Genomic DNA, 27,609 nt, shown 5'->3' with positions numbered 1-27,609 from the left:
GTACCGATGAGTAGCTCAAAAATTGATATTTTTATCTAGCTAAAAGAGAAGCTCCTCAATTAACTAGCTTAATATGAAACAACACACACTTTCTGGCAATTCAACTATGGTTACAGTGTTCAAATTTCCTCAGATAAGAAGAGCTCCAATGGACAGATTATCTGCCCTGACACTTGACCTCCATTTCTTACCCTAGTGAGGCTGAGCTGAAAAACCTGGGGCAGTGCCCCTACCCAATTCTCAGTAATGAACATCCTCTCTCCCTTTATGAATTTTTTTTGAACCCAGAACAAATCCTAATCAGTTGGTTCCCCACTTCCTCTCCTCTGAGCTTAGCCAAATCCTTTATATGTAGAGGTCAACAAAAAGCCAAGAGTACTGCAGTGAGGAAAGAGACACATCTGGTCCTCGGCATACAACTCTGCCTATCCTCGTCACTCAATGAACTAGACAGATTCACAAGCACAAAAGACTGAGAGGAAGCCAGAGTTAAAGAAAGGCTCAAACAAGAACCATGAGTTTCACCAACTATACAGAACTCAACAAATTAGTAAACTAATTATGTTCCATCCAGTACCAACGAATGTCCTTGACAAGAATTTAACTGATCAACCCAGTCTCCGCTCTCAATAACCAAAAGGCATGATTTAAATTTTTTTCCCCTTACATTTACAGAAAAGGCTTCCTCACATCAGGACAGGTTAGGATGTATTCAAAAGAATGTTCCTTATCACAGCATATTAGAGTTTAGTGCAGCAATACCGCTATCAATACTTATAAATTCAATCAACTTAATCCATTTATGCCAAAAACATTTATATTATTTAATAAGCACTTGATATACCTTTAATTCACAACTGGCTGGCTTTAAATTTTATGTTCAAACACATTTAATATATATAAACCATATACTTTGATATTTTTTCAAATAAATTTTGCCACCACACGAGAAAAAAACAGAAGTGTTTAAAAAAATTTTAATATCAAAGTCACCTGAAGGAGAAATGACAACAGTCCATATATTTCATACTCATATATCAAGTGACTGCAATCAACTATACCCAGAGACAATGAGAGAAATAGCCCAGAAAAAGAGTTTAAACAAAGTCCATGTGCTCTCCTCCACAAAAGGGGTAAAAATCACTCCCAAGCCTATTTTCAAATAGCAACACAGTCTCTGATTTTAACAATACTTACCTCATTAGCCATAGATCAGTTTTTAGCAGGTTAGGTTATAGAGCTGAATATTTTACAACATAAGAAAAGCCAAAACTTGGTTAGTTCTGTTAGAAACTGAGAAATTACTATAGGTAACAAGGAAATAAAATATTAAAATGCCACATATAAACGTACAGTAATCAGGAAAAGATTCACATAGAGTCAAACAACCCTATCAACCTTCATCATAATACAATACACCATCACTCTATTAGAGCAAAGTACCACAAATATCCATGACTGTAACCCTGACAAAGATAGACATTTGGTAAGCTTTAAGAAAATAATAAAATTTATAATACATTTTATAAAGATTTTAATAAAAACAATTAAAACAAAGTATTACTTTTTTAAGAAAATTCATCTAAATACAACTCATGCTATCAGAAACAATAAAGAACTATATGTAAATCATTAACCATCAAAGCATTTTCCATAATGATTAACTACAGAGCTTCTTTACTCCACCTATATTAAGGGACTAATAACTATCCTATGAACGATGACTATCCCTAAAGTTTTATCAGACCCAAAGGACACTGGCACTCCCCTAAGGCCCTAGGCATTTCCCCTAGACCTGTTCAGTAAACAAAAGCAAAGGGCTAAATGTGAATTTTGAACTTAATTATGTACTTTAGATATTTCTTCAATGAAAAATTACTTTTAAAAATAAAGGTTGAAGTTTAACATTTCTAGGTATAAAATGCATGCAAATAATTAATGGATTCTTTTTCAGACAGAATAATAAAATAATCCTAAAATACCTGATTCAGCAGGTAGCTTTTTACCTCCCTCTTCAGTCACAGATTAGAGGGAGAAAATCTTTTAAGAGTTTTTGTAATACCAAAACTTTCCCTATTTTATATTGATCTAGTCTAAAAAGTGGGAATTGTATTTTACATCTGCAGACAATAGTGCTGCTTAAAACTGGGCTATCATTTCAATAGCTTCTAATAAACCAAATAGCAAAACTTCCATCTGGTCTCAGGAATGGCTTTTCCTTAAAAGCCATTTTAAGGAATTTAATGGCTTTTCCTTAAAAGCCATTCCTTCTATATCTTGAATATAGAAAGATTCAAGCTAGTCATTCATACATGAGGAAACTGAGTGTAATACAGAAATGACATGTATGTCCCATTCTCAACTGTGGTTCCACATAAGAATTAAGCCCTAGTACCCTAAGTTATTCACTGAATGTACTCAATTTACTTGTTTCCTAGGCATTAAGAATGATACCAACTATGTATCACTCTTGGGAGAACTGGGAAAAGTCATCCAAATCATTTTCTGGGTTCTTCAGTTTAGATGAAGAATTGTGGTTGCCGGCAACTAACAGTCCACATGCTGCAACTAAGAAGTCCACATGCTGCAACTAAAAGATCCCACATGCCGCAACAAAGGATCCCGTGTGCCACAACAAAGATCCCACATGCCACGATGAAGATCCCACGTGCCGCAACTAAGACCCAGCGCAGCCAAAATAAATAAATAAATATTTTTTAAAAAAAGAATTGTGGGGGCTTCCCTGGTGGCGCAGTGGTTGAGAGTCCGCCTGCCGATGCAGGGGACGTGGGTTCGTGCCCCGGTCGGGGAGGATCCCACGTGCCCCGGAGCGGCTGGGCCCGTGAGCCATGGCCGCTGGGCCTGCGCGTCCGGAGCCTGTGCTCCGCAGCGGGAGAGGCCACAAGGTGAGAGGCCCGCGTACCGCAAAAAAACCAAAACAAAAAAAAAAACAAAAAAAGAATTGTGGTTGGGAAAAGATCTATACAAATTATTAGCCCTGGGAACAAGCATTAAAAATAACACAGTATCCTCGAGATAGTACATTGTTTATGGTGACTATATATACAACCTATTAAAAAGCTAAACAGTCTATTATTTGAACATAAGTTTTGAACATTAACATAGTTCAAATTAAAACCATTAATGAATTAGTTTTCACTAAGTCTAGCCATGTGTCTGGTCCTTTATTATAAGACACAAGAGGGCACAATTCCTGACCACAAAAAGCTTATTACTAAAAAAACTGGTCCAACCCACAACACAAAACACATAAACAAAAAAAATGTGTAAAATCATGTAAGCTATAAATGATTCAATATGTAAATTCTAATCAAGAGTTTGGGAAGGAAAAGATTCCTGGAGGTTACGGTAGACAGGGAAAGCTTAATAACAAGAGTGAAACCTGAGAAGGAAATTCTGAGATGAGTAGTGTTTGGAAAGAAAAATGAGAAGACATACTATGTAGGAGTGATGGCCCAGAAGCAGGACTGAACATTCACAAGAGCAAAACCATGATGAAGGTTGAGATTAACAGTGGAGAATAGAGAGAGAGAAAAAAGAGAAAGTTGGTAAGATAAGGATCTTGAAAACAGTAGGCAGATCATGGAGTTTGAGGATTTATTTTTGTTTTTCACTACTTCTTAAACAATACCAAATTCTGAACTAAGTACTTTGTACTGATTTTTATCTACTCTACTTTTAATATCAGAACCCATTAGTATTAGAACACATTATACAACTATGATTTTACCAAAACTTAAGACAATTTTAGGCCAGCCAAAACATCACAAAGCACATGCTTGGAAACTTATATTCCCGAAACAGCATACATGTGATAAGAAAACCTCATGTAAATATTTGTTTTGAAGGAAGATTAGTATTGAGGGGGAAACAAAATATATTTGCCCTCAAGTTAAAGCTAAAAGCGAAATGCTTATTTTCCTTGACTGCTGGCCGACAGTTGTGTGCTTATTGCTGACTGGATCCTTTCCTATCAAAACACCCAGCACTTCAAAAGACCCAACCACTCTGCCAAGATTTCTGCCTTCAAAGAGCTTTTGTTGCCATGGCAATCTCATGTTCTCCAGGAACCAAGTCAGCAGCACCCTACCATACATATATGAACAATGTTCAAACTCTGGCTGATTCCTCCTTGAAACACAGGGTATATATCCTGTCACAACCGTACCAAATTTCACTTGCTCTAATACAAGGAATCAACAGTACCTGACAGTTCAGAGAACCAGGGTTACTTCAAAATAAACAGATGCATCCAGAAAGAGGGAGGGCAGGTTGAGAGTGGGAACTCTCTTTCATATTATAAAACAGATGTCCTAAAGCATGAAGGCCAATGAAATAAAACACTGAGTCCAACTCAAATTTGATCAAAGATTTCTCCCTTTTCAAATATCTCAAAACACTTATCCTAAAAAAAATTTAAAGAAAAGATAAAAACAGTACAGGCATAGTATTTTGGTTAAGAATGTCTCCTACACTGACTGAAGATTTAACACCTTATCAAAACAAAGCTAAATTCTGCCTAGAATTAAAGCTTTCCTTAGGAAGAAAGAGTAGAGGCTCTAAAACCATTTCCATAGAACACTCTGTCAAAATTTCATAGAAATATATTTGCTAATAAATGACACGTGGAAAAACTACAGCCAGAGTTCGAGGGTATGTTTCCAGATGTAAAATACTTCTGACCTAAAAAAAATTGCTTTTTCATCTCTATTCAACTTATACCACACCACATTCCCAAGTCGAGTAAGCTGTGTTTTCTATACTGTAGTAGTCCTCAAGTTAACAGCAAAGACCATCACAATCATATCCAAAAATCAAGTAGTGTGAAAGAGCAATAAAAGCAATGACCTGCTACGATTCTGAAAATAATCTCATTTTAAGAACTATATGTGTTCCTAGAAAATAGAAGTTAAAGAATACTTAAATGCTGACTTATCTTTTGCAATTGATTTTCATTACAATTTCAGAAAATGATCCTACTACAGAGGGTAAAAAAAATTAGCCTCAACCTGCTTCAAAGAAACATTCAATTCACGGAAAGTTCTAAGATATTTTTTCCAATGTACAGGCTATAAGCATTTAATTTTTCTATACCAACTTTGTCAAACAGTCCAGACTCTTTACTCTTGTAAAGTAATTTTAATGCACACATATTAGTGAACACAATTCACTTCCACTTCATTAGGGGTTCTGAATTTCTGAAAGTGAAGCTGTTTATAGTATCATTCCAAATATTTGTAGAATTCCAGAGCTGAAAGAGAGTTGAAGATGTCTCAAGTGTTCCAAATTTGTATAAGAAAGTAACCTGAGAGATTTAGTAACAACCTCCTCTTTCTTTTCAAAATGAGGCCCAGGTAGGTTACAACATTAACTGCAAGAATTTTCTCCTGCTTGATGCTGTGTTCTTCTGTTTTTGTTTTTGTTTTTATATAATTATATTCTAGTTTCTCTCTTTATATTTCTGAGATATTGTCCTTAATATGGATTAAAATGTCTATTGCTTCCAATGTCAATAAAGCTGTCTTTTTTCTTTAAAGGTAGTTGTCTAACATGAGTTAAAGGTCAGTGACCCAAAAGACTAAAGGCTACTAAGAACGAAAAAAGTTGTAAGAGACCCGTTATCAAATACAAGAAAATCTGGAGTGGAGTTTAAACCCCAGTACCTAGCATTTTGCAAAGCAGCATTAACAAAGAGCAAACCCATCATGTCAGATATGAAAATCCAATCATTTTCACACCTTACAAAATAGTAAGAGAAACTGACACTCTGAAAACAGCTAAAACCAACTACTAAAACTGTGGCTTTCAATTTGTTTTTTAAACCACAATCCACTCACTGTTAAATACATTTTATATCACCACCTAGTGTACACAAATGTATATTTAAATAACAAATTTTACAAAAACAATCCTCTAGGTACGTGTGATACTGTTCCATTTCTTTATCATGCTCTGTGAGATCCACTAAAGTGATTTCTTAACCCACTAATGGGTAATGATCTGCACTTTGAAAATGATGGAAAGTGTAAGTTAGTTACTGATAACAAAGCCTCAAGAAGAACAGTTTTCACAAGCATTCATTCCCCACGTATCTATTAACACTATGTACACAATACTACCTGTTTAACTGTACTGTGCTAGACAATGTACCATAAGATTTTGAGACTGCTTATACAAATTTAACTATAGAATCTTGTACTAGTGGTTTTTATTTTAACAATAAGGTTAGATACATAAGGGGGAAAAGACAGTCATGTTAGCCCATTTACTCACTGAGTTTTTTTTATAGGTTTTTTTCTATAACATGTCTAAAGAATCCAAAAACGTTTATATTTGTATTATTAGTATAGTATACATATTCTCTTTTCTGTTAGATATATAAAGCTACACTGCCACATCCAATACATCTTTATTATCCTCAAAGCACTTAGCACAGTGTTGAACATACAGTAAGTACTTATTTACTGAACTAATGGTTTTATCTAATCTCAAAAATTAGTTTATATCTCAGAGAATTAGGATAAGGCACAACAAAATAGCTTTGTGTCAACAAAAGTACTTTTGGATATAGCTATTAAAATACCTTAAATCTCAGAGCAAATCTCTGAAAGTCTAAATTTTGCTCCATGCATTTGTAGTCTTCTGAAATTACTTAAAACAGAACTTTGTTGCAAAAATGACTCAAATCAAATTCTAAAATGCAGTTATTATTAATAAAATGACTATTAAAAGAGTAAATGTGTACTAGTTAGGAAATTTTAATTTAATCATTTCCTTTCTCTAGCAAGTGAATATGTCCAACTCAAATTCTTTTCTAGATAAGTCAGAATACAAATAAATTACATATTTGACAAACGCATTTTCACACTTTACAACTCAGAGACAGTGATTTCATTTGTAAAAGAGATATACACTCTATTTTATAGCAGTTATTTTGATTTTTCAGATTAATTTTGTCATGTCAAAAAACTGAATAATAATCCTGCTATTTCTTTTTAAGACCAAAGTTAACTGAAACAAATGCCTGTGAACATCTATTCAATATTTGCTTGCATCACCAAAGCATGACATGACCTGTTTTTAAACAACTGTATTAAATAGTAACAAGCATAACTAACCATGTAATAGCATTAGCATTTGATACTTGAATATGAAATTCTTTCTTAACAATTAAGTAGATTAAACAGCCAAGTCAAAACAAGAAACTTAAATACTGACTAAACTGTCCCCAGTTTCTCAATTTACAATACATTGGACTGAAGAAAATTGGTTTCCTAAGTATGGAAGGTATTTCTCCTATAAAAGCTGGATTCTCGCTTCCATATTTCATGAAGCCAGCTAGTTAACTAACATTCATAGATAATTCAACAGTTCTTATTTAACCGTTGGACATTGCTCTCTACATGAAATAGCTCGGACATTCACTGAGGAAAGGGGAACACTATTTTTTGTTAGACTGTAAGTTAGCTCAGCTATGCCACTCCACATCTCACCTGGTAGAATGACTGGAAATCTAATTTAAGTTTTCAGGATATAGGTTCATTCTACTTTTAGGGTGTTGTAGCCTCTCTATGGATGAATGCATATTCATAGTCTATTAGGTTTGCAACAAAAATTAGTCTTATATCCCATACAGAATGTCAGGCTCAAGTAAGTGCATAAATATTTTTTGAATAAACAAGTATTTAAGCACCTACTGCATGCCAGGCACTGTCTTAGGCCTGTGAATACAAAGCATCCAGAACATTATCAATCAGAATGATAAGTGCCACAAGAAACAAACAATTCAAAATAAGACATGACACAACAAGCCAGAAATTTCTCACCATGCTATAATGCAGAGAAAAGAGCAATGAAGTTGAAACCCAGTCCCAGTTTCACAATCCACTATATAAGTTATATAAATTTGGTTAACTCAAAATTAACAAGCTAGATGCCTTTGTGTAAACAGAAATATATAAGCTTAACTTAAACATAAACTTAATTATTATGTTTATGGCAAAAACAAAACATAAATCTAATTACACTTTTTATATGAACTTTTATTACATATATAAGCACACTACATATTGGGTTGGCCAAAAAGTTCGTTTGGGTTTTTCTGTAAGATGTTACAGAAAAACCCAAACGAACTTTTTGGCCAACCCAATATAACAATACATGGCCTAGTGAAGTACAGTCCAACAGAACTTTCTACAATGATGGAAATACTCTATACTTGTACTCTCCAATATGGTAGCCACTAGATATATGTGGCTATTAAGTACTTAGAATGTGGCTAGTGCAACTAAGGAAATGAATTTTATTTTTTAAAACTAATTTAGGGACCTCCCCGGTGGTCCAGTGGTAAAGAATCCGCCTTGCAATATAGGGGACATGGGTTCAATCCCTGGTCAGGGAACTAAGATCCCACACACCACAGGGCAACTAAGCCCATGCGCCACAACTACTGAGCTCACATACCTCAACGAGAGAGCCCACATGCCACAAACTACAGAGCCCACACGCTCTGGAGCCCGCGCACCACAACTACAGAGCCCACGTGCCCTCGAGCCTGCAGGCCACAACTAGAGGGAGAAAACCCACATGCCACAACTTGAGAGAAGCCCAAGCGCAGCAATGAAGAGAGCACGTTCCACAACAAAAAAGATCCCACATGCCTCAACGAAGATCCCACGTGCCGCAATTAAGACCCAACACATCCAAAAATAATAATAATAAAGAAAATAAATATTAAAAACAGGGCCTCCCTGGTGGCGCAGTGGTTGAGAGTCCGCCTGCCGATGCAGGGGATACGGGTTCGTGCCCCGGTCTGGGAGGATCCCATATGCCGCGGAGCGGCTGGGCCCGTGAGCCATGGCCGCTGGGCCTGCGCATCCGGAGCCTGTGCTCCGCAACGGGGGAGGCCACAACAGTGAGAGGCCCGCATACCGCAAAAAAAAAAAAAAAAAAAACTAACTTAAATATAAACAGGCAGAAGTTCTGTTTCCAGTAAAGACAGAGTCATAGGCAATAATAGGGACTGCATTTACACTCGTGCCTGAAAAAAAGCATAAAACGGAGAAAATAAATGACACAACAATTTTCAAGACACTGGACAACAGGCGACAAAGGACAGTGATCTGTGAGAGTCAAGAAACAAATCAGATGAGCCCTACAAGTGATCAAACTTACTCACGTGAGAAAGTTCCCAAGTAGAGGTACTAGGGGGAAGTGAAGGTGGAGACTGATAGACGTAGTGAATTCAGAACATGGACCTCACAGAATAAGCAGGACGGAGAGCCAGAGAGCAGCACTGAGAGCAAGCAAACTCCTGCAAGAGGGTTCCCCTTGCGTAATGAACAGCACATGCATGTAAGGAAACTACCTAAAGTGGAGAAAGAATAACCCCAAAAGATAAAAAGTGTCAAGCACAGGGCCAGTAATAGTATCTGCTCCCAGCAGCGAGACTGAAAAATTTCATGAGTCTTGAGGCACTGGTAGAATACATAAAACAGACTACCTCAGTAGTGAGGAATAATCAGCCCCGGCCCAAGCACTACTCTGGACCCACCTAACAAATCTTAAAAAGACCAAAAAGGATTAAGATGTTTCAAAGTAACTTAACTACATACAGAACAAGGTTCAAGATTAGTTTTAGTAATATAAAAATATACAGCACCCAGCAAGGTAAAATCACAATAAAATCTGAAACCTAATAAAAAATTACTAGCCATACAAAGAAGCAAAAAGGTACAAACCATACAGAGAGGGGAAAAATCAACTGAGTCCAACCACAACTGACACAGATGTAAGAACCAACCAACCAGGATATTAAATCAGTTACTATAACTATTCCATATGTTCAGAAAGTTTAGAGATGTGGAAGATAGAAGAAGACACAAGTCGGGGACTTCCCCAGTGGCACGGTGGTTAAGAATCTGCTTGCCAATGCAGGGGACACAGGTTCGAGCCCTGATCTGGGACAATCCCACGTGCCACGGAGCAACTAAGCGCATGTGCCACAACTACTGAGCCTGCGTGCCGCAACTACTGAAGCCCGCGCACCTACAACCTGTGCTCCACAACGAGAAGCCACCACAATGAGAAGCCCGCGCACCACAACAAAGAGTAGCCCCCACTCGCCCCAACTAGAGAGAGCCCACACACAGCAACGAAGACCCAAAGCAGCCAAAAATAAATAAATTTTTAAAAGCTTAAAAAAAAAAGAAGACACAAATCAAGCTTCTGGAGATGAAAACTATAATGTATGAGATGAAAATTACACAGAACAGGATTGATGGAAGGTTAAACATGGCAGAAGAAAAGGTAGTAAACTTGAAGACATAGCAGAAAATCCAATATTAAACACAAAGAGAAAAGAGGATTTTTTTTTTTAATGAAGTGAGCTGTGGCACAACTCCAAGAGTCCTTCTACCCATATAATTGGAGTTTCTGAAGGTGAGGGGGCACAGTAAATTATCTGAAGAAAGTTTCCAAAATTTGCCCCAATTTGATGAAAATTATAAACTCACAGATCAAAGAAGTTCAACAAATACCAAGCAAAAGAAACATGAAGACATGCATACACCAAGTCATATCATAATCAAATTGCTCAAAGCCAGTAATTTTTTCTAATCTTAAAAGCAAACAGAGAAAAAACATACATATTACATAGAGAGAAACAAAAATAAGAATGACATTAGATTCCACATTGGAAATTATAAAAACAAGAAGACACTGGAGCAAATCTTTAAAATACTGAAAGAAAAAGCTACCCATCTAGAATTCTATACCTAGCAAAAATACTTTCTTAAAGAACTACTCAAGAATTTTTGAGACATGCAAAAGCTGAAAGGAATTCACTACCAACAGATCTTCACTGTGAGAAATATTAAAGTTCTTAAAACACAAGGAAAATGATGTCAGATGGAAATGCGGATCTATACTAAGAAATAAAGAGCAATGGGAATGGTAACTTAATAAATGTATATGGGTTTTTCTTATTATTTAAATCTCTTTAAAAGATGATGGATTAAACAAAAATAACAAGGATCTGGTGTTGGATTTATTACATATGTAAAAGTAAAATGTATGGCAACAATAACACAAAAGCTGGGATGGGAGAAATGGATGTACACTATGGTAAGGTGCTTGAACTATACATGAAATGACATGGTATCCCTTAAGGTACATTAAGATAAGTTGAAAATGTATACTATAAATCCTAACACAACCACTAAATTAACAACAAAAAGTTTTTCCTAATAAGGTGACAAAGAATACAAAATAGAATCATAAAAATACTCAATTTATCCTAAAAAGAAGGCAGAAAAAGAAGAACAAAGAACATGTGAGATAAATATCAATAGAAAACAAACAGCAAGATGATGCATTTAACTCTAACCATATCAAACACCACATTAAAATTTCCAGTTTAAAACCAAAGATTTCAGACTGGGTAGAAATGCAAAACTCAATGTACATGCTGCCTAAAATAAAGGCACTTTAAATAGAACAAAGTTAAAAACAAAAATAAGGAAAAAGTATACAATGCTAACACATCAAAAGAAACCTGAAGTATATTTATTAATATCATGTAAAGTAAATTTATGAGCAAAGAATATTAACAGGAATAAAGGAGGCCATTTCATAATGATAAAGCAGTCAACTCATCAAGAGGATATAAAAATCCTAAACATTAATGCATATAATAATAGAGCTTCAAAATATGTGTATACAAACTAATGTAACTGCAAGGATAAATAAAAAACTCACAACTCTAGTCAGAGATTTCAATTCCCCTCTCTCAACAACTGGTAAATCAACCTAAAAGAAAATCAGAAAGGATATAAAAGACCTGAACAATACTGTAAGCCAAAATGATCTGATTTAGAAAACACTCCACCAACCAACAGTAGAAGAACATCTGCCAAGTCAAACCATATCCCAGGTCATAAAACAAGACTCAGTACATTTAAAAGGGCTCAATGCATATAAAGTATGTTCTCTGACCATAATGGAATTAAATTAGAAATCAGCAACAGAAATATTCCTAAAATGATATTCTCCCCAAATATGTGTAACCTGAATAACAACCACTTCTAAATAATTCATGGGTCAAAGAAGAAATCAAAGAGATATCAGAAAGTATTTAACCTAAATGAAAATAACTACTCAACATATCAAAATTTGTGAAATGTTACTAAAGGAGTACTTGAGGAGAGGGGAGAATTTATAGCACTAACGACCTATATTAGAAAATCAGAAAAGTCTCAAATTAATGACTTCAGAATCTAAAACTTAAAAAGAAAAAATTACACCTGAAGTAAAGAGAAAGCAAATAATAAAATCACACCAGAAATCAAAGAAATGAGAAAATAAAATAAAATAAAGAAAACCACCAAATCCAAAGCTGGTTCTTTGAGAAGATCCGTAAAACTAATACACTATTAGTCAGAGTGATCAAGGGAAAAAAGAAAGAAGAAACGAATTAGCAATACCAAGAATAAGAACAGTGACATTACTACAAATTCTACAGATATTAAAAGGATAATAAGCAAATATGAACAACTCTATTTCAACAACTTAAATGACATAACTTACATTCAACAACTTAAATGACATCAACAAATTCTTCATTCAACAACTTAAATGACATAAACAAATTCTTTGAGAAGTACAAACTACCAAAGTTTAAACAAGAAATCAATCATCCAAGTAGATGAATTTTTAGTTAAAAATCTTCCAACAAAAACAATCTCCAGACTCAGATGGTTTCACTGGTAACAACAAATATTTAAGGGAGAGATAATATCAATTATACACAAACTCTTCTAGAAAATTTAAAAAGAGGGAATACTGCCCAGCTTATTCTATGAATCCAGCATTAACCTGGTGTCAAAATCAGACAAAAAAACATTAGGAGAAAAGAAAACTACCTATGTTTAACAAATTCCAACAACATATATAAAGATTAGTTCTTCATGACCACATGGGGCTTATCTGCATAATGCAACTTGGTTTAACAATAAAAAATCAATCACTGTAACTCCCCCATATAGTAACAAATTTTAAAAGAAAAGCCAAGTGATCATCTCTATAGATCCAAAAAAAGCATAAGGCAAACCCAACGTCCATTCCTGGAAAAATCTCTCAGAAGTTTTAACAGAAGGAAATTTCCTCAGTCTAATAAATAGCACTACATTAAAGCCTACAGCTAACATCACACTTAATGGTAAAAGACTACATATTTTTCCTCTAAGATCCAAAACAAATCAAGTTGTTCTGTTCTCACCACTTCCATTCAAAATTATACTAGTTGCAGGGCCTCCCTGGTGGCGCAGTGGTTGAGAGTCCGCCTGCCGATGCAGGGGATACGGGTTCGTGCCCCGGTCTGGGAGGATCCCATATGCCGCGGAGCGGCTGGGCCCGTGAGCCATGGCCGCTGGGCCTGCGCGTCCGGAGCCTGTGCTCCGCAACGGGAGAGGCCACAACAGTGAGAGGCCCGCATACCGCAAAAAGAAAAAAAAAAAAAAAAAAAAAAAAAAAAAAAAAACAAAATTATACTAGTTGCAATAAAGTACAATCAGAAAAGAAAAAAAAATAATACTAAGGCATCCAGATTAGAAACCAAGAAGTAAAACAGCCTTCACTCACAGACTACATGACCACCAACAGAATATCTCTATAGAATGGAATCTACAAAAAAGTACTGGAATTAATAAGTTTTAAAAATCTGTGCAGGACATAATGTCAACACACAAAACTCAATTATATTTCTATATACTGGTAACTAACAATCAGAAATTGAATTTTAAAAACAATACCATAGGGGCTTCCCTGGTGGCACAGTGGTTAAGAATCCGCCTGCCAATGCAGGGGACACAAGGTTTGAGCCCTGATCCAGGAAGACCCACATGCCGCGCAGCAACTAGGCCCGTGGACCACAACTACTGAGCCTGCACTCTAGAGCCCATAAGCCACAACTACTGAAGCCTGTGTGCCTACAGCCTGTGCTCCACAACAAGAGAATCCAGCGCAATGAGAAGCCCACGCACCGAAACGAAGAGTAGCCCTCGCTCACCGCAACTAGAGAAAGCCCGTGAATAGCAACAAAGACCCAATGCAGCCAAAAATAAATAAATAAAATAAATATTTTTTAAGTCTTTAAAAAAAAATAACAAAATAAAATAAAAACAATACTATATATAACAGCATCAAGAAGCATGAAGTACTTATAAATCTAATAATATATGTGAGACTTATATAGAGATCACTATAAAATATTGCTCAGAGAAACTAAAATGATCTAAATAAACAAAATTATATTATCTTCCCATGGGGTCAGAAAACTTGATATTGTCAAGATGTCATTTCTCCCTAAATTTATCTGTGGATTTAAAGCAATCCCAGTCAAAATCCCAGAAGGCTTTTCTTCTGTAGCAATTGACAAAACAGTACTAAAATGTATATGAAAATGCAGAGGACCTAAAATAACCAAACACTATAAAAGAACAAATTTAGAACAGTAACACTACCTGATTTCAAGACATATTACAAAGCTGCAGTAATCAAACAAGTGTGGTATTGCATAAAACCAGCCAAAGATCAATAGAAACACTATAAAGCACAGAAAAAAGACACATAAATATATGGAAAAATTTTTATAAACATATAAATGAATTCATTTGAGAATGAATAATCTTTTCAACAAATGGTGTTTTAACAGTTGAAAATCATATACAAAGAAATGAACCTCAAATCCATACCTCATACCATATTAAATAACAAACTCAAAATGGATCACAGACCTATATGTAAAACTAAATTTTAAAAGTTTCAGAAGTAAATACAAGGGAAAACTTTTGTGACCATTGGTTAAGATTTCTTAGATAACAACACCAGAAGGACAATCTGTAAAACAGTAACTTGATAAACTGAATCTCATCAAAAATAAAAACTATTAATCTTCAAAACATACTCAAGAGAATGAAAAAAAAACACCCAGAAGTGGGTGAAAATATCCATAAATCACATCTCATAAAGGACTTGCACCCAGATTATTTAAAGCAATCTCAAAACTTAGTAATAAGAAAATAATCTTATTTAAAAATAGACTTAGATGTGAAGATCCTTCACCAAACATGATAAAAGATGGCAAGTAAGCACATGAAAAGATGCTAAATGTCATTAGTAATTAGGAAAATATGTATTAAAACCACAATGAGAAGGACTTCCCTGGTGGTACACTGGTTAAGAATCCACCTGCCAATGCTGGGTACATGGGTTCAAGCCCTGGTCCAGGAAGATCCCACATGCCGTGGAGCAACTAAGCCCGAGTGCCACAACTACTGAGCCTGCATGCCACAACTACTGAAGCTCACACGCCTAAGCCCATGCTCCGCAACAAGAGAGGCCACCGCAATGAGAAGCTCGTGCGCCACAACAAAGAGTAGTTCCCGCTCGCCACGACTAAAGCCCGCGCACAGCAACAAAGACCCAACGCAGCCAAAAATAAATAAATTTATTTTAAAAAAAAACCCACAAGATACCACCACACACCTATTAGAATGGCTAAATTTTAAAACAATGACCATACCAAGTGTATCCATACAAGGATGTAGAGGGACTGAAACTCACATACTCCAAGTAGGAATGTAAAATTAGATAACTACTGTGGAAAAAGTGTTTGGCAGTTTCTTAAGCTTATAGATATCTACCATATAAATATCCACACAAATACTTGTTTAAGAATGGTCATAAGAGCTTTTTTGTAATAATCAAAAATTGGACATAACCCAAGTACCCATCAACAGGACAAGGGACAGACAAATTGTGGTATAGGAATTACCATTAAGCAATAAAAAAGAATAAACTATTGATACATGGATAAATCTCAAAATAATTATGCTGAGTGAAAGAAGCCAGACAAAAAGGACATTCTGTGTGGTTTTATTTATTTAAAAACTCTAGAAAATGAAAACTAATCTAGGCAGAAAAGATATACAAATGGGCATGAGAAAACTTTAGAAAGGGATATACATGTTCATTACCTTGACTGTGGTGATAGTTTCCTATTAAACTTTATACTTTAAATATGTGCTATCTATTGTAACTAGCTGCTAGAAATTTAGTCACATGTTGCCAGTGGCTACTGTAAAGTACATCTAAAGCTTCTCCCTTACCCAGTCTTCCCACTCACCATGCCTTCACCTAGTACACCAGCAAAAGACGCACCAACTCTCTGGACAGAAGTAGCTGTTTTAACCTCTACTTTGTGACACGTTAATCATTTCTATTAAAGCACTTTCCAGATTGTACTGTTATTTACCTGTTCACATGACTGTCTTCCCCAACAAATTACAAGCTCTTCCAGGAGGAGGACCATACCCATGTCACCTTTATAATCCCAGATACCAAGCACAGAGCCTGACACAAAATGTATGCTGAATAAATGTTGGTTAAATAAAGCATACAACTCATATCTTTTATGAATGTTTTTCATAAGTCTTCTTACATTGTTTTCTATACAAAGAAACACCACAACAATTGATGCGTGTATGCGATAAGGAAATTGTCAAATCATCCTCGCCTAAAAGAAATGTTTTTAATTCATACTTGACTGAGTTTCAAGGCAACTTTTTTTTCTTGCAGATCTAGTTTTACATCTATAATTTTTCATCCAATAAAATGACTGAATTCCTGTATGTAACAGACAATGCTCTATGTACTCAGAATAAATTATAGGATAAAACAAAGTAAAACAAAAGAACTTTACATTCTGGTTTAATAATTAGAAGAGTGAGATTATGATGCTTTTTGGCAGATACCTTTCAAAAATTGAGATAACAAAACTGCGTATTAATAAGTATTCATAATAATACTAACATATGTAGAAATATACAAATTATGTTTAATTAGGGTACGGTATAATGCAACAGTCAATGAAATAAATAGCCCAGAACACCTAAAAACACAGATATCTAAAATAATTGAATAGAATGAATAAAGATAAAAATCAAGGATTTCAACTACATTTTTAAACGTTAACAACTGCTTTGCCTTTTCAGAATGCTGTGAAAATGACCTTTTCTGGAAGTCACGAAATCAGGAAATTTTCTCTCACACATTGTCACCAACAAAATCTAGCTGGAATCAAGAGAACTCAGGCAGAGAAAATGAGCTCACTTAGAAGTAATCTGTATTTGGGCCTTGTTGTCCATTTCTTATAGATGATCATTTCACTGGGGAAAAAGTGGGACTTTTCGTCCTACTTTCCATGTCCTGACCATGGAAAAGTGTAAGCATTCTTTTTCCTCTAATAATATAGAAGGATGAGTGCAAGAGGAAAATGTAGGAAGGTAAAATGAGGTGGTAATGCTTGTGATAATGGAACATGTTAATATTCTATAAAGGCCTCAAAAACTGCTGTTACTTCTGCACTTTTGGCTATGACCTCTGAGCTGACTCCATCATAAACTTCAGTCTTCATCTTCATTCTGAGGTGACTGCATCATTGAAAACAATGTTTTATCTTCTCAACTTACAATAAGTGTTTACTACTCCACTGGTATTCACTCCAGTTTGTCTTAACAGTCTCTTCTGAAGTAAAGGGATTTTTTTAAAGGTCTGTCTACATAGATTACCCTGAGACTAAGAAACTCTCATATACTAGACTAAATTCTTCAAAGAGAGGGAAAACATTCTTCTTTGTATATGAATTCTGATATTTTGGAGTTACAGTAACGTTTTCAGGTCACTTATGACACGAGGGCATCACGTGGGCTTTTCTGTAGAGATCCAGAGGATAGACTTTGTTTTGTTGTTGTTGTTATTGTTGTGGAAGGTGAAGCATCTGACACTACTGTGAATGATATATTTTTTAAAGTTTTATTTATTTATTTTATTTATTTTTGGCTACGTCGGGTCTTAGTTGCAGCATCCGGGATCTTTGCTGAGGCATGCAGCATCTTTCGCTGGGGGGCGTGGCCTTCGTCCTGGTGCGCAGGCTTCTCTCTAGTTGTGGCATGCAGGTTTTCTCTTCTCTAGTTGTGGTGCACAGGTTCCAGGGGGCACGGGCTCTGTAGTTATGGCACGTGGGTTTCAGAGTGAGCGGGCTCTGTAGTTTGCGGCATGTGGGCTCTCTAGTTGATGCACACAAGCTCAGTAGTTGTGACACATGGGCTTATTAGTTGCCCCGCGGGGCATGTGGGATCTTAGTTCCCTGACGAGGGATTGAACCCACATCCCCTGCATTGCAAGGTGGATTCTTTACCACTGGACCATCAGGGAAGTCCCCGGAGGGTAGACTTCAGCAATACACAACACTTCAAACTATATGCTGCTTTGTCATTTAGAAAGCATTTTCACATGCACATTTAAGTCTCACAAAATCCTTGTGAATAGGCTTATTCACCTCCATAGTGATAAATAAATCATATAAAATAAAAACCTTGACATCACCTCCAATGGCTTACTTCACCTCACACTACAAACTCAATTAAGAAGAGGTGCCATCTCAATGACTAAACAGTGAATATTTTAAAAATTAATTTTCTACTCTTGGATGTCCCCAAATTGGCATGGATTTGGAGCAGTTTCCTTCTCTGATTTTCTTTTATTACTTTTTCTTTTTAGAACAAATAAAGTACTGAAAATTTAAAAAAAAAAGAGGTGGTCCCATCAATTCCACATCTACATGTTCTCACTAGTATCCTCAATAAGCGCTGCTACATTCAAAGCTGTCATTTAAGCTGTGCACCACACACCTTCAGGGGCATCACTCACAATGCAGTGTAACACCTGACCAGACGTACACAGCTGTCCTGACTTCATGAACACTGCTCTCATTCAAGAACCCTGCCTCCACTCTCTCTGTTACACATTTTCTACTAGCCACATTTACCTTCCGAAGAAGAAAAGGGGACTTCTGATTTCAACCATGACGTAGTAACTGTGACTGAATTTAACCTGTCACTGCAAACAACCAGAAAATTGGAAAATATATGCTAAATGTCTGCTTCCACATACTGGAAAACAAACCATGTAAGACTACAATCCCTGAGAAAAGGAAAACAAACTACATGAATTCTACCATTATCCTGGTTTCCTGCCTAAAGTCAATTTGCAGATCATTGTGCAGGGAGGGGATCTCAAGCAGAATAGAGTGGTATCACTGAGTTGAAGGGATAAAGATTAGAGTTCGAGGAGGCAAAGGCAGCTGGAATTTGTGGGGCAGAGATCCAGATGAGGAACCTATACAGAAAAAGAGCTCCAGAAATCTTCATGGGGTCCCCTTGAGTATGCTACTAACAGGAAATCACACAATATGGTAAAACTGCGCAAAGGAAGGCCACAATGAGCAAGGAATTTTAAGTTCAACAACGCCCAGAGCTCAAATGGAAATGGGAGATGTCTTAAAAGTTGGAAGCAGTGAGAGTGGAACATAAACATTGAAAACTCAAGGAATTCAATAAATATCTCAGAAAGGTTATGACTTAGTAGCAAGGAAAACTATTCTTGGCATAAAAATTACACTATACCCACTCTAACAAAGCTTAAAAGCGACACTTGAAGGAACTGAGTTCACCTCTAGTAACTCAATCTCCTGACATAACGAAGTCCTGTATTATTTAAAAGAAGACAACAGGGACTTCTTTGGTGGTGCAGTAGTTGGGAATCTGCCTGCCAATGCATGGGACGTGGGTTCGACCCCTGGTCCAGGAAGACCCCACATGCCACGGAGCAACTAAATCGGTGGGCCACAATTACTGAGCCTGCACTCTAGAGCCCACGCACCACAACTACTGAGCCCACATGCCACAACTACTGAAGTCCATGTGCCTAGAGCCCGTGCTCCACAACAAGTGAAATCACTGCAATGAGAAGCCTGCATGCCTCAACAAAGAGTAGCCTCTGCCTGCCACAACTAGAGGAAGCCCACAGGCAGCAACGAAGACTAAATAAATAAATATAAATAAATATAAATAAATAAAGGCAACAAAATCCACTCAACGGTGTAAGATTCAAAATGTTGAGAATTTAATCAAAATTTACATGTGCAGACTCAAAAAAAAGTGACCCATAACCAGAAGAAAAATCTGTCAATACAAATAAGCCTAGAATATAAAGATATTAGCAAAGACTTGAAAACAGCTATTACAAATTATTCACTGATTTAAAGAAAACCAGGAACATTGTGAAGAAAGAGATGCAAGACCAAAAAAAAAAAAAATGGATTTCTAGAAATAAAATACAGTATCTGAAATGAAAAATTTACTGGATAGGATGAATAGATTAGACACTGCAAAAGAAAAGATCCTTAGCTTGATGACACAATAACAGAAACTATTAAAATTGAACTGTAAAGAGAAAGAAGGCTGAAAAACAATAATAGAACCTCTATAACCTGTGGAATAACATCAAGAGAACCAACATAATTGTAATTGGAGTCTGTGAGGGAAAAACATTTGAAGATGCAATGACTAAAGTGTTTCAACTGTAAACATATATATCAAACAAACACAAACATACATACAGTCATAGAAATCTTAAAACCAAATTACTGAAAACAGGAACTTTTAAAAGCAGCCAAAGGGAAAAAACTATTACGTAGAAAAGAACAGGGCTTCCCTGGTGGCGCAGTGGTTGAGAGTCCGCCTGCTGATGCAGAGGACGCGGGTTCGTGCCCCGGTCCGGGAGGATCCCACATGCTGCGGAGCGGCTGGGCCCTTGAGCCATGGCTGCTGAGCCTGCGCGTCCGGGGCCTGTGCTCCGCAGCGGGAGAGGCCACAGCAGTGAGAGGCCCGCGTACCACAAAAAAAAAAAAAAAAAAAAAAAAAGAACAAAGAATTATTGCAGACTTATGAAAAACAATGAAAGCCAAAAAAAAAAAACCACACACAATAGAGAGACATGTTTAAATTGTCAAAAGAAAAAAGTCAACATAATTCTATATCCAGCAAAAGTACCCTTCCAAAATAAAGGCAAAATAAAAACTTTTTAGGGCAGCAAAAATATAGAGAATTCACTGTCTGCATTCTATACTATAAGAAATTTTTAAAATGCTTCAGGCAGAAGAAAAATGAGACAAAACAGAAAACCCGATATACACAAAGGAATGAAGAATGATGTAAATGGAAAATATATGGATAAATACAAACTCTCTCATAAGACTAATTAAGAAAAAAGAGAGGGCTCCCCTGGTGGCGCAGTGCTTGAGAGTCCGCCTGCCGATGCAGGGGATACAGGTTCGTGCCCCGGTCCGGGAGGATCCCACATGCCGCGGAGCGGCTGGGCCCGTGAGCCATGGCTGCTGAGCCTGTGCGTCCGGAGCCTGTGCTCCGCAATGGGAGAGGCCACAACAGTGAGAGGTCCGCATACCGCAAAAAAAAAAAAAAAAAAAAAAAGAAAGAAAGAAAAAAGAGAAAAGACACAATTACCAATATCGAGAGGCAAAGGTGAAACATGACTACATATCCAACACAATAAAAGGATAATAGAATATTATGAATAGTGTTAGACCAGGGGCAACCCAGGCGTGGCGCCGGGCAACACAAGCGGCGGCCTCCTCTATGGCCGGGAGTCTGCACCCCCTCCAACAGCTCCCTTCAACCTGGTGGACATCAACGACGTGAGCCCCTCCGGCGGCTTCATGACCTAGCTTCTGTGGTCCGAACTGGGCCAGGGTACATTCCGCTGCAGCAGCCACAGCCGCCAGGTGGCGGGCTGATGGGCAAGTTTGTGTTGAAGGCGTCGCTGACCGTCCCTGGCAGCGTGTACGACAGCCCTTCGGTCATGAGTGTTAGCAAAGGCAGCCTGGACGGCAGCCACCCGGTGGTGGTGGCGCCCTACAGCAGCAGGCTGGTGCACATGTGTCCCAAGATCAAGCAGGAGGCTGTCTCCTTGTGCACCGTCAGTTGGCCCCTTGATGCCCACTTGGGCACTGGACCCCCTCTCAGCAATGGCCACCGGCTGCCTGCGCATGACTTTCCCCTGGGGCGGCAGCTCCCCAGCAGGACCACCCCGACCCTGGGTGCCGAGGAACTACTGAGCAGCAGGGACTGCCATCCTGCCCTGCCGCTCCCCCCAGGCTTCCATCCCCACCCCGGGCCCAACTACCCTCCCTTCCTGCCCGACGAGATGCAGCTGCAGGTCCCACCACTCCATTACCAAGAGCTCATGCCACCCAGTTCCTGCAGGCCAGAGGAGCCCCAGCCAAAGAGGGGGAGAAGGTCGTGGCCCCGGAAAAGGACGGCCACTCACACCTGTGATTACGCAGGCTGCGGCAAAACCTACCCAAAGAGTTCTCATCTCAAAGCACACCTGTGAACCCACACAGGTGAGAAATCTTACTGCTGTGACTGGGACGGCTGTGGGTGGAAATCTGCCCACTCAGATGAACTGACCGGGCACTACCGCCAACACACAGGGCACCACCCCTTCCAGTGCCAGAAGTGCGACTGGGCATTTTCGAGGTCGCACCACCTCGCCTAACACATGAAGATGCACTTTTAAATCCCAAAACAGTGGATATGACCCACACTGCCAGGCAAGAATTCAGTGTTTTTTGCCTTTCACACTGTCTTCCCGGTGAGGGGAGGAACCCAGCTTGAAAGCACTACAACCATGGTCAAGTTCCCAACAAGTCAACTTGTGAATGGATAATCTGGAGACATGAGGAAACCAAACAACAAAGAACAGATGGGGTCTATGACTGGATCTTCTATCATTCTAATTCTAAATCCAACTTGAATATATATTCCTGGACTTAGAAAACGCCAAGGGGGTGACTGGATGTTGTGGATATCAGGGTATAAATTAGATCCCTGAGTTGAAGGGAGGGAAGACCAGAATCCCATGAATTGTTTTGATGCAATATAAGCATAAAGATCACCTTGTATTCTCTTTGCCTTCTAAAAGCCATTACTACAATCTTAGAAGAAGAAGAAGAAATTCAGGTACAGAAAATGTGTTTTAATAGCCTAAACGATGGTGCTTGGTGAGTCTTGGTTCTAAAGGTACCAAATGAGGCCAAAGTTCTCAAACTGCTGCATACTTTGACAAGGAAAATCTATTTTTGTCTTCCAGTCTACATTTATGACCTAAGTCAGGTAAATACACCTGGTTTACTTTAACGTTTTATGCACACAGTCTGTCATGCACTGTGGTTTCAGATGTGATGGTTTATTCCGAAGTATGCCTTAAGCAGAACAAATGTTTTTTTCTATATAGTTCCTTGCCTTAATAAATATGTAATATAAATTTAAGCAAACTTCTATTTTGTATATCTGTAAACTACAAAGTAAAAAAATGAACATTTTGTGGAATTTGTATTTTGTATACTCAAGCTAAGAATTAAGTTTTAAATAAACCTATAATATTCTATCTGAAAAAAATGAATAGTGTTAGACCAATAAATTCAATAACAAATGAAATGGACAAATTCCTTGAAAGACACACATTACAAAAATTGATTCAAGAAGAAACAGAAAACCTGAATGGCCTTAAATCAACTAAAGAAATTAATTACAACTTAAAACCTTCTTATATAGAAAACACTAGGCCTAGAAGGTCTCACTGGTGAATTGTTATATATCTAAGGAAGACAACACCACTTCTACACACTCTCAGAAAATAGAAGAGGAGCAAGGGAACACTTCCTAATTCATTAGATGAGCCCAGCGTGACTCTGATGACAAAACAAAAGACACATACCCCCCCCCAAAAAAAGAATCTACAGCTCAATATCCATCATGAATACAGATATAAAAATCCTTAAAATATTAATAAATTAAATTCAGTAATATGAAAATGATACATTATGACTAGGTAGAATTTATTCCAGAAACACAAACTTGATTTAGCATTCAAAAATCAATTAGTGTTATTTATTACATGAACAGAACAAAGGAGGAAATCCATCTGATGATCTCAATGGATTCAAAGAAAGCATTTAATAAAACTTCAACGCATTCATGATTAAAAAAAAAAAATCACTCAGCAAACTGGTATTAGAAAGGTATTTCCTCAGGATCCAGGAATGGGCATTTGTTAAAAGCTCCCCAGGTGATGCTAATACATTGTTGGGTTTAGAATCAAGGAAGAGCCAATCCCTCCACCAAACACATTTTAACAAGGATGACTTCACCAAATTTTGATATTAAATAACTGTGGTATTTGATAACAGGATATTACACAACTGTCCATGAGACTAGTTTTTCTTTAAATAATCTGAATAACTAGCTAGTGCTGCATAACTGTATGGATCACCTTTGAAATCTGATTCCACCACTTAGTAGCTGTTACTCAACCACCTAAGCCTGTTTCCTCATCTGCAAAAAAGGGAGTAAAACTAAATCTGCCTCAAAGAGTTATTATAAAGATTATGTTAAATAATTCATGTAAAAGCGTGCCCTGTGCACAAGGCCTACACATAAAGAACGAATATCTTATTGAATGTTTCTATTACAATAAAACTAATTTAAGTGCTTGTTTTCTAAAGGGTTTTTAGCTTCATTAAGTCATATGTATTGTACAATTATGTCACTTTCTATAACAGGTCAAATCATTACACATATTTTAGGAAATCAAAATATCCTAGTAAAATAAATACGGGCTCAAGAATGCCCTTTGTATAGTGATCCCCTACTCACCCTCTCTTGTTAAGCGGAAAGGTTAAACTGCAGAACTGCTGTTCCCTATTGTGTAAAAAACAAGAGCTATGTATCGCTTGCATATGCATGAAAAAATATGAGAAGAAACTGAACAGAGTAAACCTCTGCCAAGGGAGTGGAAATGGGGAACAGGAAGTAATGACGAGAAGAACTTTTGTTTTTCACCATATAGCTTTCTATGCTATTCAGATTTTTTTTAGCTTTGGCTTGTATTTTTATAATTTTTCAAAAATAGTTAATAGAAGAAAACATTTTCAGCATTTACATATAGGCTTTCAAAATTAATTTAAAATTTAACACTCTCCTCTCCAGTGTCACCTAGGTTAGTGAAAACCACAACAAATAGATAAAAATACCCTTCCTCTGGAAACAACACTTCCATATCAGAACAGACCACTTCATTCAAAAGCTAACAAGCCTTTAAAAGAAGAAGAAACTGGAGGGGAGTATAAAATTAACCGCTTCTTTTTACAATCTCTGAAGACCCACTTTGGATTTTGCCTGAACCCTTTTACACCGTTTATTTACATCTAAACCAGCTGAGCCATACCAAAATATTCCTATGCTATTGGTCCAATATCACAGCAACTTGTTCATCTTACATCGGAACACTAAACAAATGCTTTCCTAGAGCTTCCCAAGATGATTTTTATATCGAAATACACTGCTTATGATACATTCTTCTAAACAAAGATAACAGTTGAAAACTCCAAGCTAGTATAGGAATATTGGAAACCAAAAAAAATATTTTCCTACCGCAACCCAGTCTGAGGATTATTTGCAATACAAAAAGTTCTAAAAATTAGGTACTCTTTAAACATCAATGAGATAGTCAATCAAAACAGTTAGATTATTATTAAATGTTAACAAAAGCTCCTTTTTTTCTGAACTTTCTTGCTATTCAGTGAACATCTTCACCAAAAAGTGTCATTTATATTTTTGAAATGTGTTTACAAACACAGCTTTGTTTCACAAAATTCAAAAATACAAAGCCTCCATTCAAATCATAAAAATACCAATTACCTCATCTTTGACTCACTGAATAAACGCAAACCTGCTCCTTTCACATGGATCAAACGGGCACTTTCAGAGAGCTAAAAAATCAATCTTAGGAGGTAAAGGTGGCATCTCAGAAATCTGCAGGTTTCCAAGCAATGAAAGTTTCTGTTTGAAATCAACACTCTGTTAAACTACACAAGGCAATATATTCTATACATTTCCGAGGTAAGCTATATAAGAACTGAGAATCTAGCAGCCACTATCTCAGATAAAGTGGTCTTAAGTCGGTGAGAAGCTTACAATGGACAATGTTTGTTCTGAGGTAGATTACTGAGATGAGAATTTTTATCATCTTTATCACAAAGGTCACATCTCCAAATTGATATACCCCTAGATCTCTCCTAACAAAACTCCTTAACTTTCAAGTAATGTTTCCCTCAGAACAAAATTTTTCCAAATTCCACATACAAGGGTCAACTCAATTCCTGGCTTAAGAAAAAGAAAAGATAAAAAATACAATTTCCAAAGACTTCATGTTGAAATTTGCAACCCAATTTCAACATACAAAGACAACGTATTTTCTACAGTCACAAAAGCAGCTTTTGGCCCAAAAATCTGAGGATGACTTTAGAAGCATTCAATAAAAGATGATGGTTCACTCTTCCACCAGAAATTAAGCAGGTGAATAGACTCAGTTTTTTGTGTGTGTGGTATGCGGGCCTCTCACTGTTGTGGCCTCTCCCGTTGCGGAGCACAGGCTCCGGACGCGCAGGCCCAGCGGCCATGGCCCACGGGCCCAGCCGCTCCGCGGCACATGGGATCCTCCCAGACCGGGGCACGAACCCGTATCCCCTGCATCGGCAGGCGGACTCCCAACCACTGCGCCACCAGGGAGGCCCAATAAATATTTTTTAAATAAAAATAAATAAAAAATAAAACTAAGCTGAGAATATAGGACTCAAAGGTACTAATTTGGGGGCTCTATGGTTTGAGATATAATTAACAGAGTTTACTTTATTGCTTTAACTTCCCTCATCTAACCAAAAAGAGAAAGAACTCATCTGAGATTTTGAGGGTTACCAACTATAAGGGGTTCCTTAAGCTATCGCCCCTCTCAATCACCTGATTTAATCTTCAATAATTGACTATTAGAAATGTATGAGTTTTGCATGAATAGTCACTCGTTCCACAACTTGTGAACTTGGAATCCCTTCAAGAGTTGCTATGCCACCTAACATAAGACAACTAATATTCGTACAGAATCACAAACTTCCACATTTTAGAAATAATTTCCTTAAAAATTATTTAATTTCATGACTATCACAACCCCTTAGGCAGTATTTTTATTCTCCTCATTTTAGACATGAGATAGACTCAGAGAAGTTAACATACTGCCGTAGGATCACAAATCTGGTAAATGATAAAGCCAACAATGAACCAAAACTTTGTGACTCCAAACCCCTCCTCTTTCCAGCATACCACAATGTGTCTCTCTCTGTTCTCCACCACCTTAAAGTAAACAAACCATTCTACACAGACCAATAAAAAAACAACAGCGCATTAGTGTGTTCTCTCAAATGCCTACTGATGCTCTTCAACAAAATGAAAGCCCAGTCTACTTCAAATAAATAATACAAAATGGACTAATCAGCACCCTCTCAAATAAATCTTTTCATTTTACTGCACTGAAAAGTCTGTTGCCAAAATTAAATTTTAACAACTTCCATTAAAACCTCTGCTATATGTTTAATAACACTTTTTAACTACCCTTGGAGTAACTATTTTCCATCTGCTTTTACTTGCCTTTATAACTAAACAAACACTAAATCTTTGAAAAGGGGGAAGTGAAAATAATGAATTTTCCACACTATGAAACAACCATTCTTTTCTATGGCCTCAACTAAATAATAGCTGTGAATATTCCAATATCTTA

At 37.1% G+C, this 27,609-nt stretch overlaps 1 protein-coding gene and 1 pseudogene across 3 annotated transcripts in view; one reads left to right on the top strand and one right to left on the bottom strand.

Annotated features, from left to right (window-relative positions):
• TCF12 (transcription factor 12) overlaps positions 1–27,609 on the bottom strand; it is a 388,587-nt gene that overhangs the window by 347,091 nt on the left and 13,887 nt on the right. The gene's annotated exons all lie outside the window — the stretch shown is intronic.
• Positions 17,337–22,518, top strand: LOC309802242 (Krueppel-like factor 4; annotated as a pseudogene). The gene is made up of 2 exons: positions 17,337–17,363; positions 21,524–22,518. The product of its transcript is annotated as a Krueppel-like factor 4 (transcript).

The sequence above is a fragment of the Mesoplodon mirus genome, assembly GCF_964341445.2.
Source record: "Mesoplodon mirus genome assembly, chromosome: 4".
Lineage (NCBI taxonomy): Eukaryota > Metazoa > Chordata > Mammalia > Artiodactyla > Ziphiidae > Mesoplodon > Mesoplodon mirus.
This window is presented reverse-complemented; position numbering and strand designations above follow the sequence as displayed.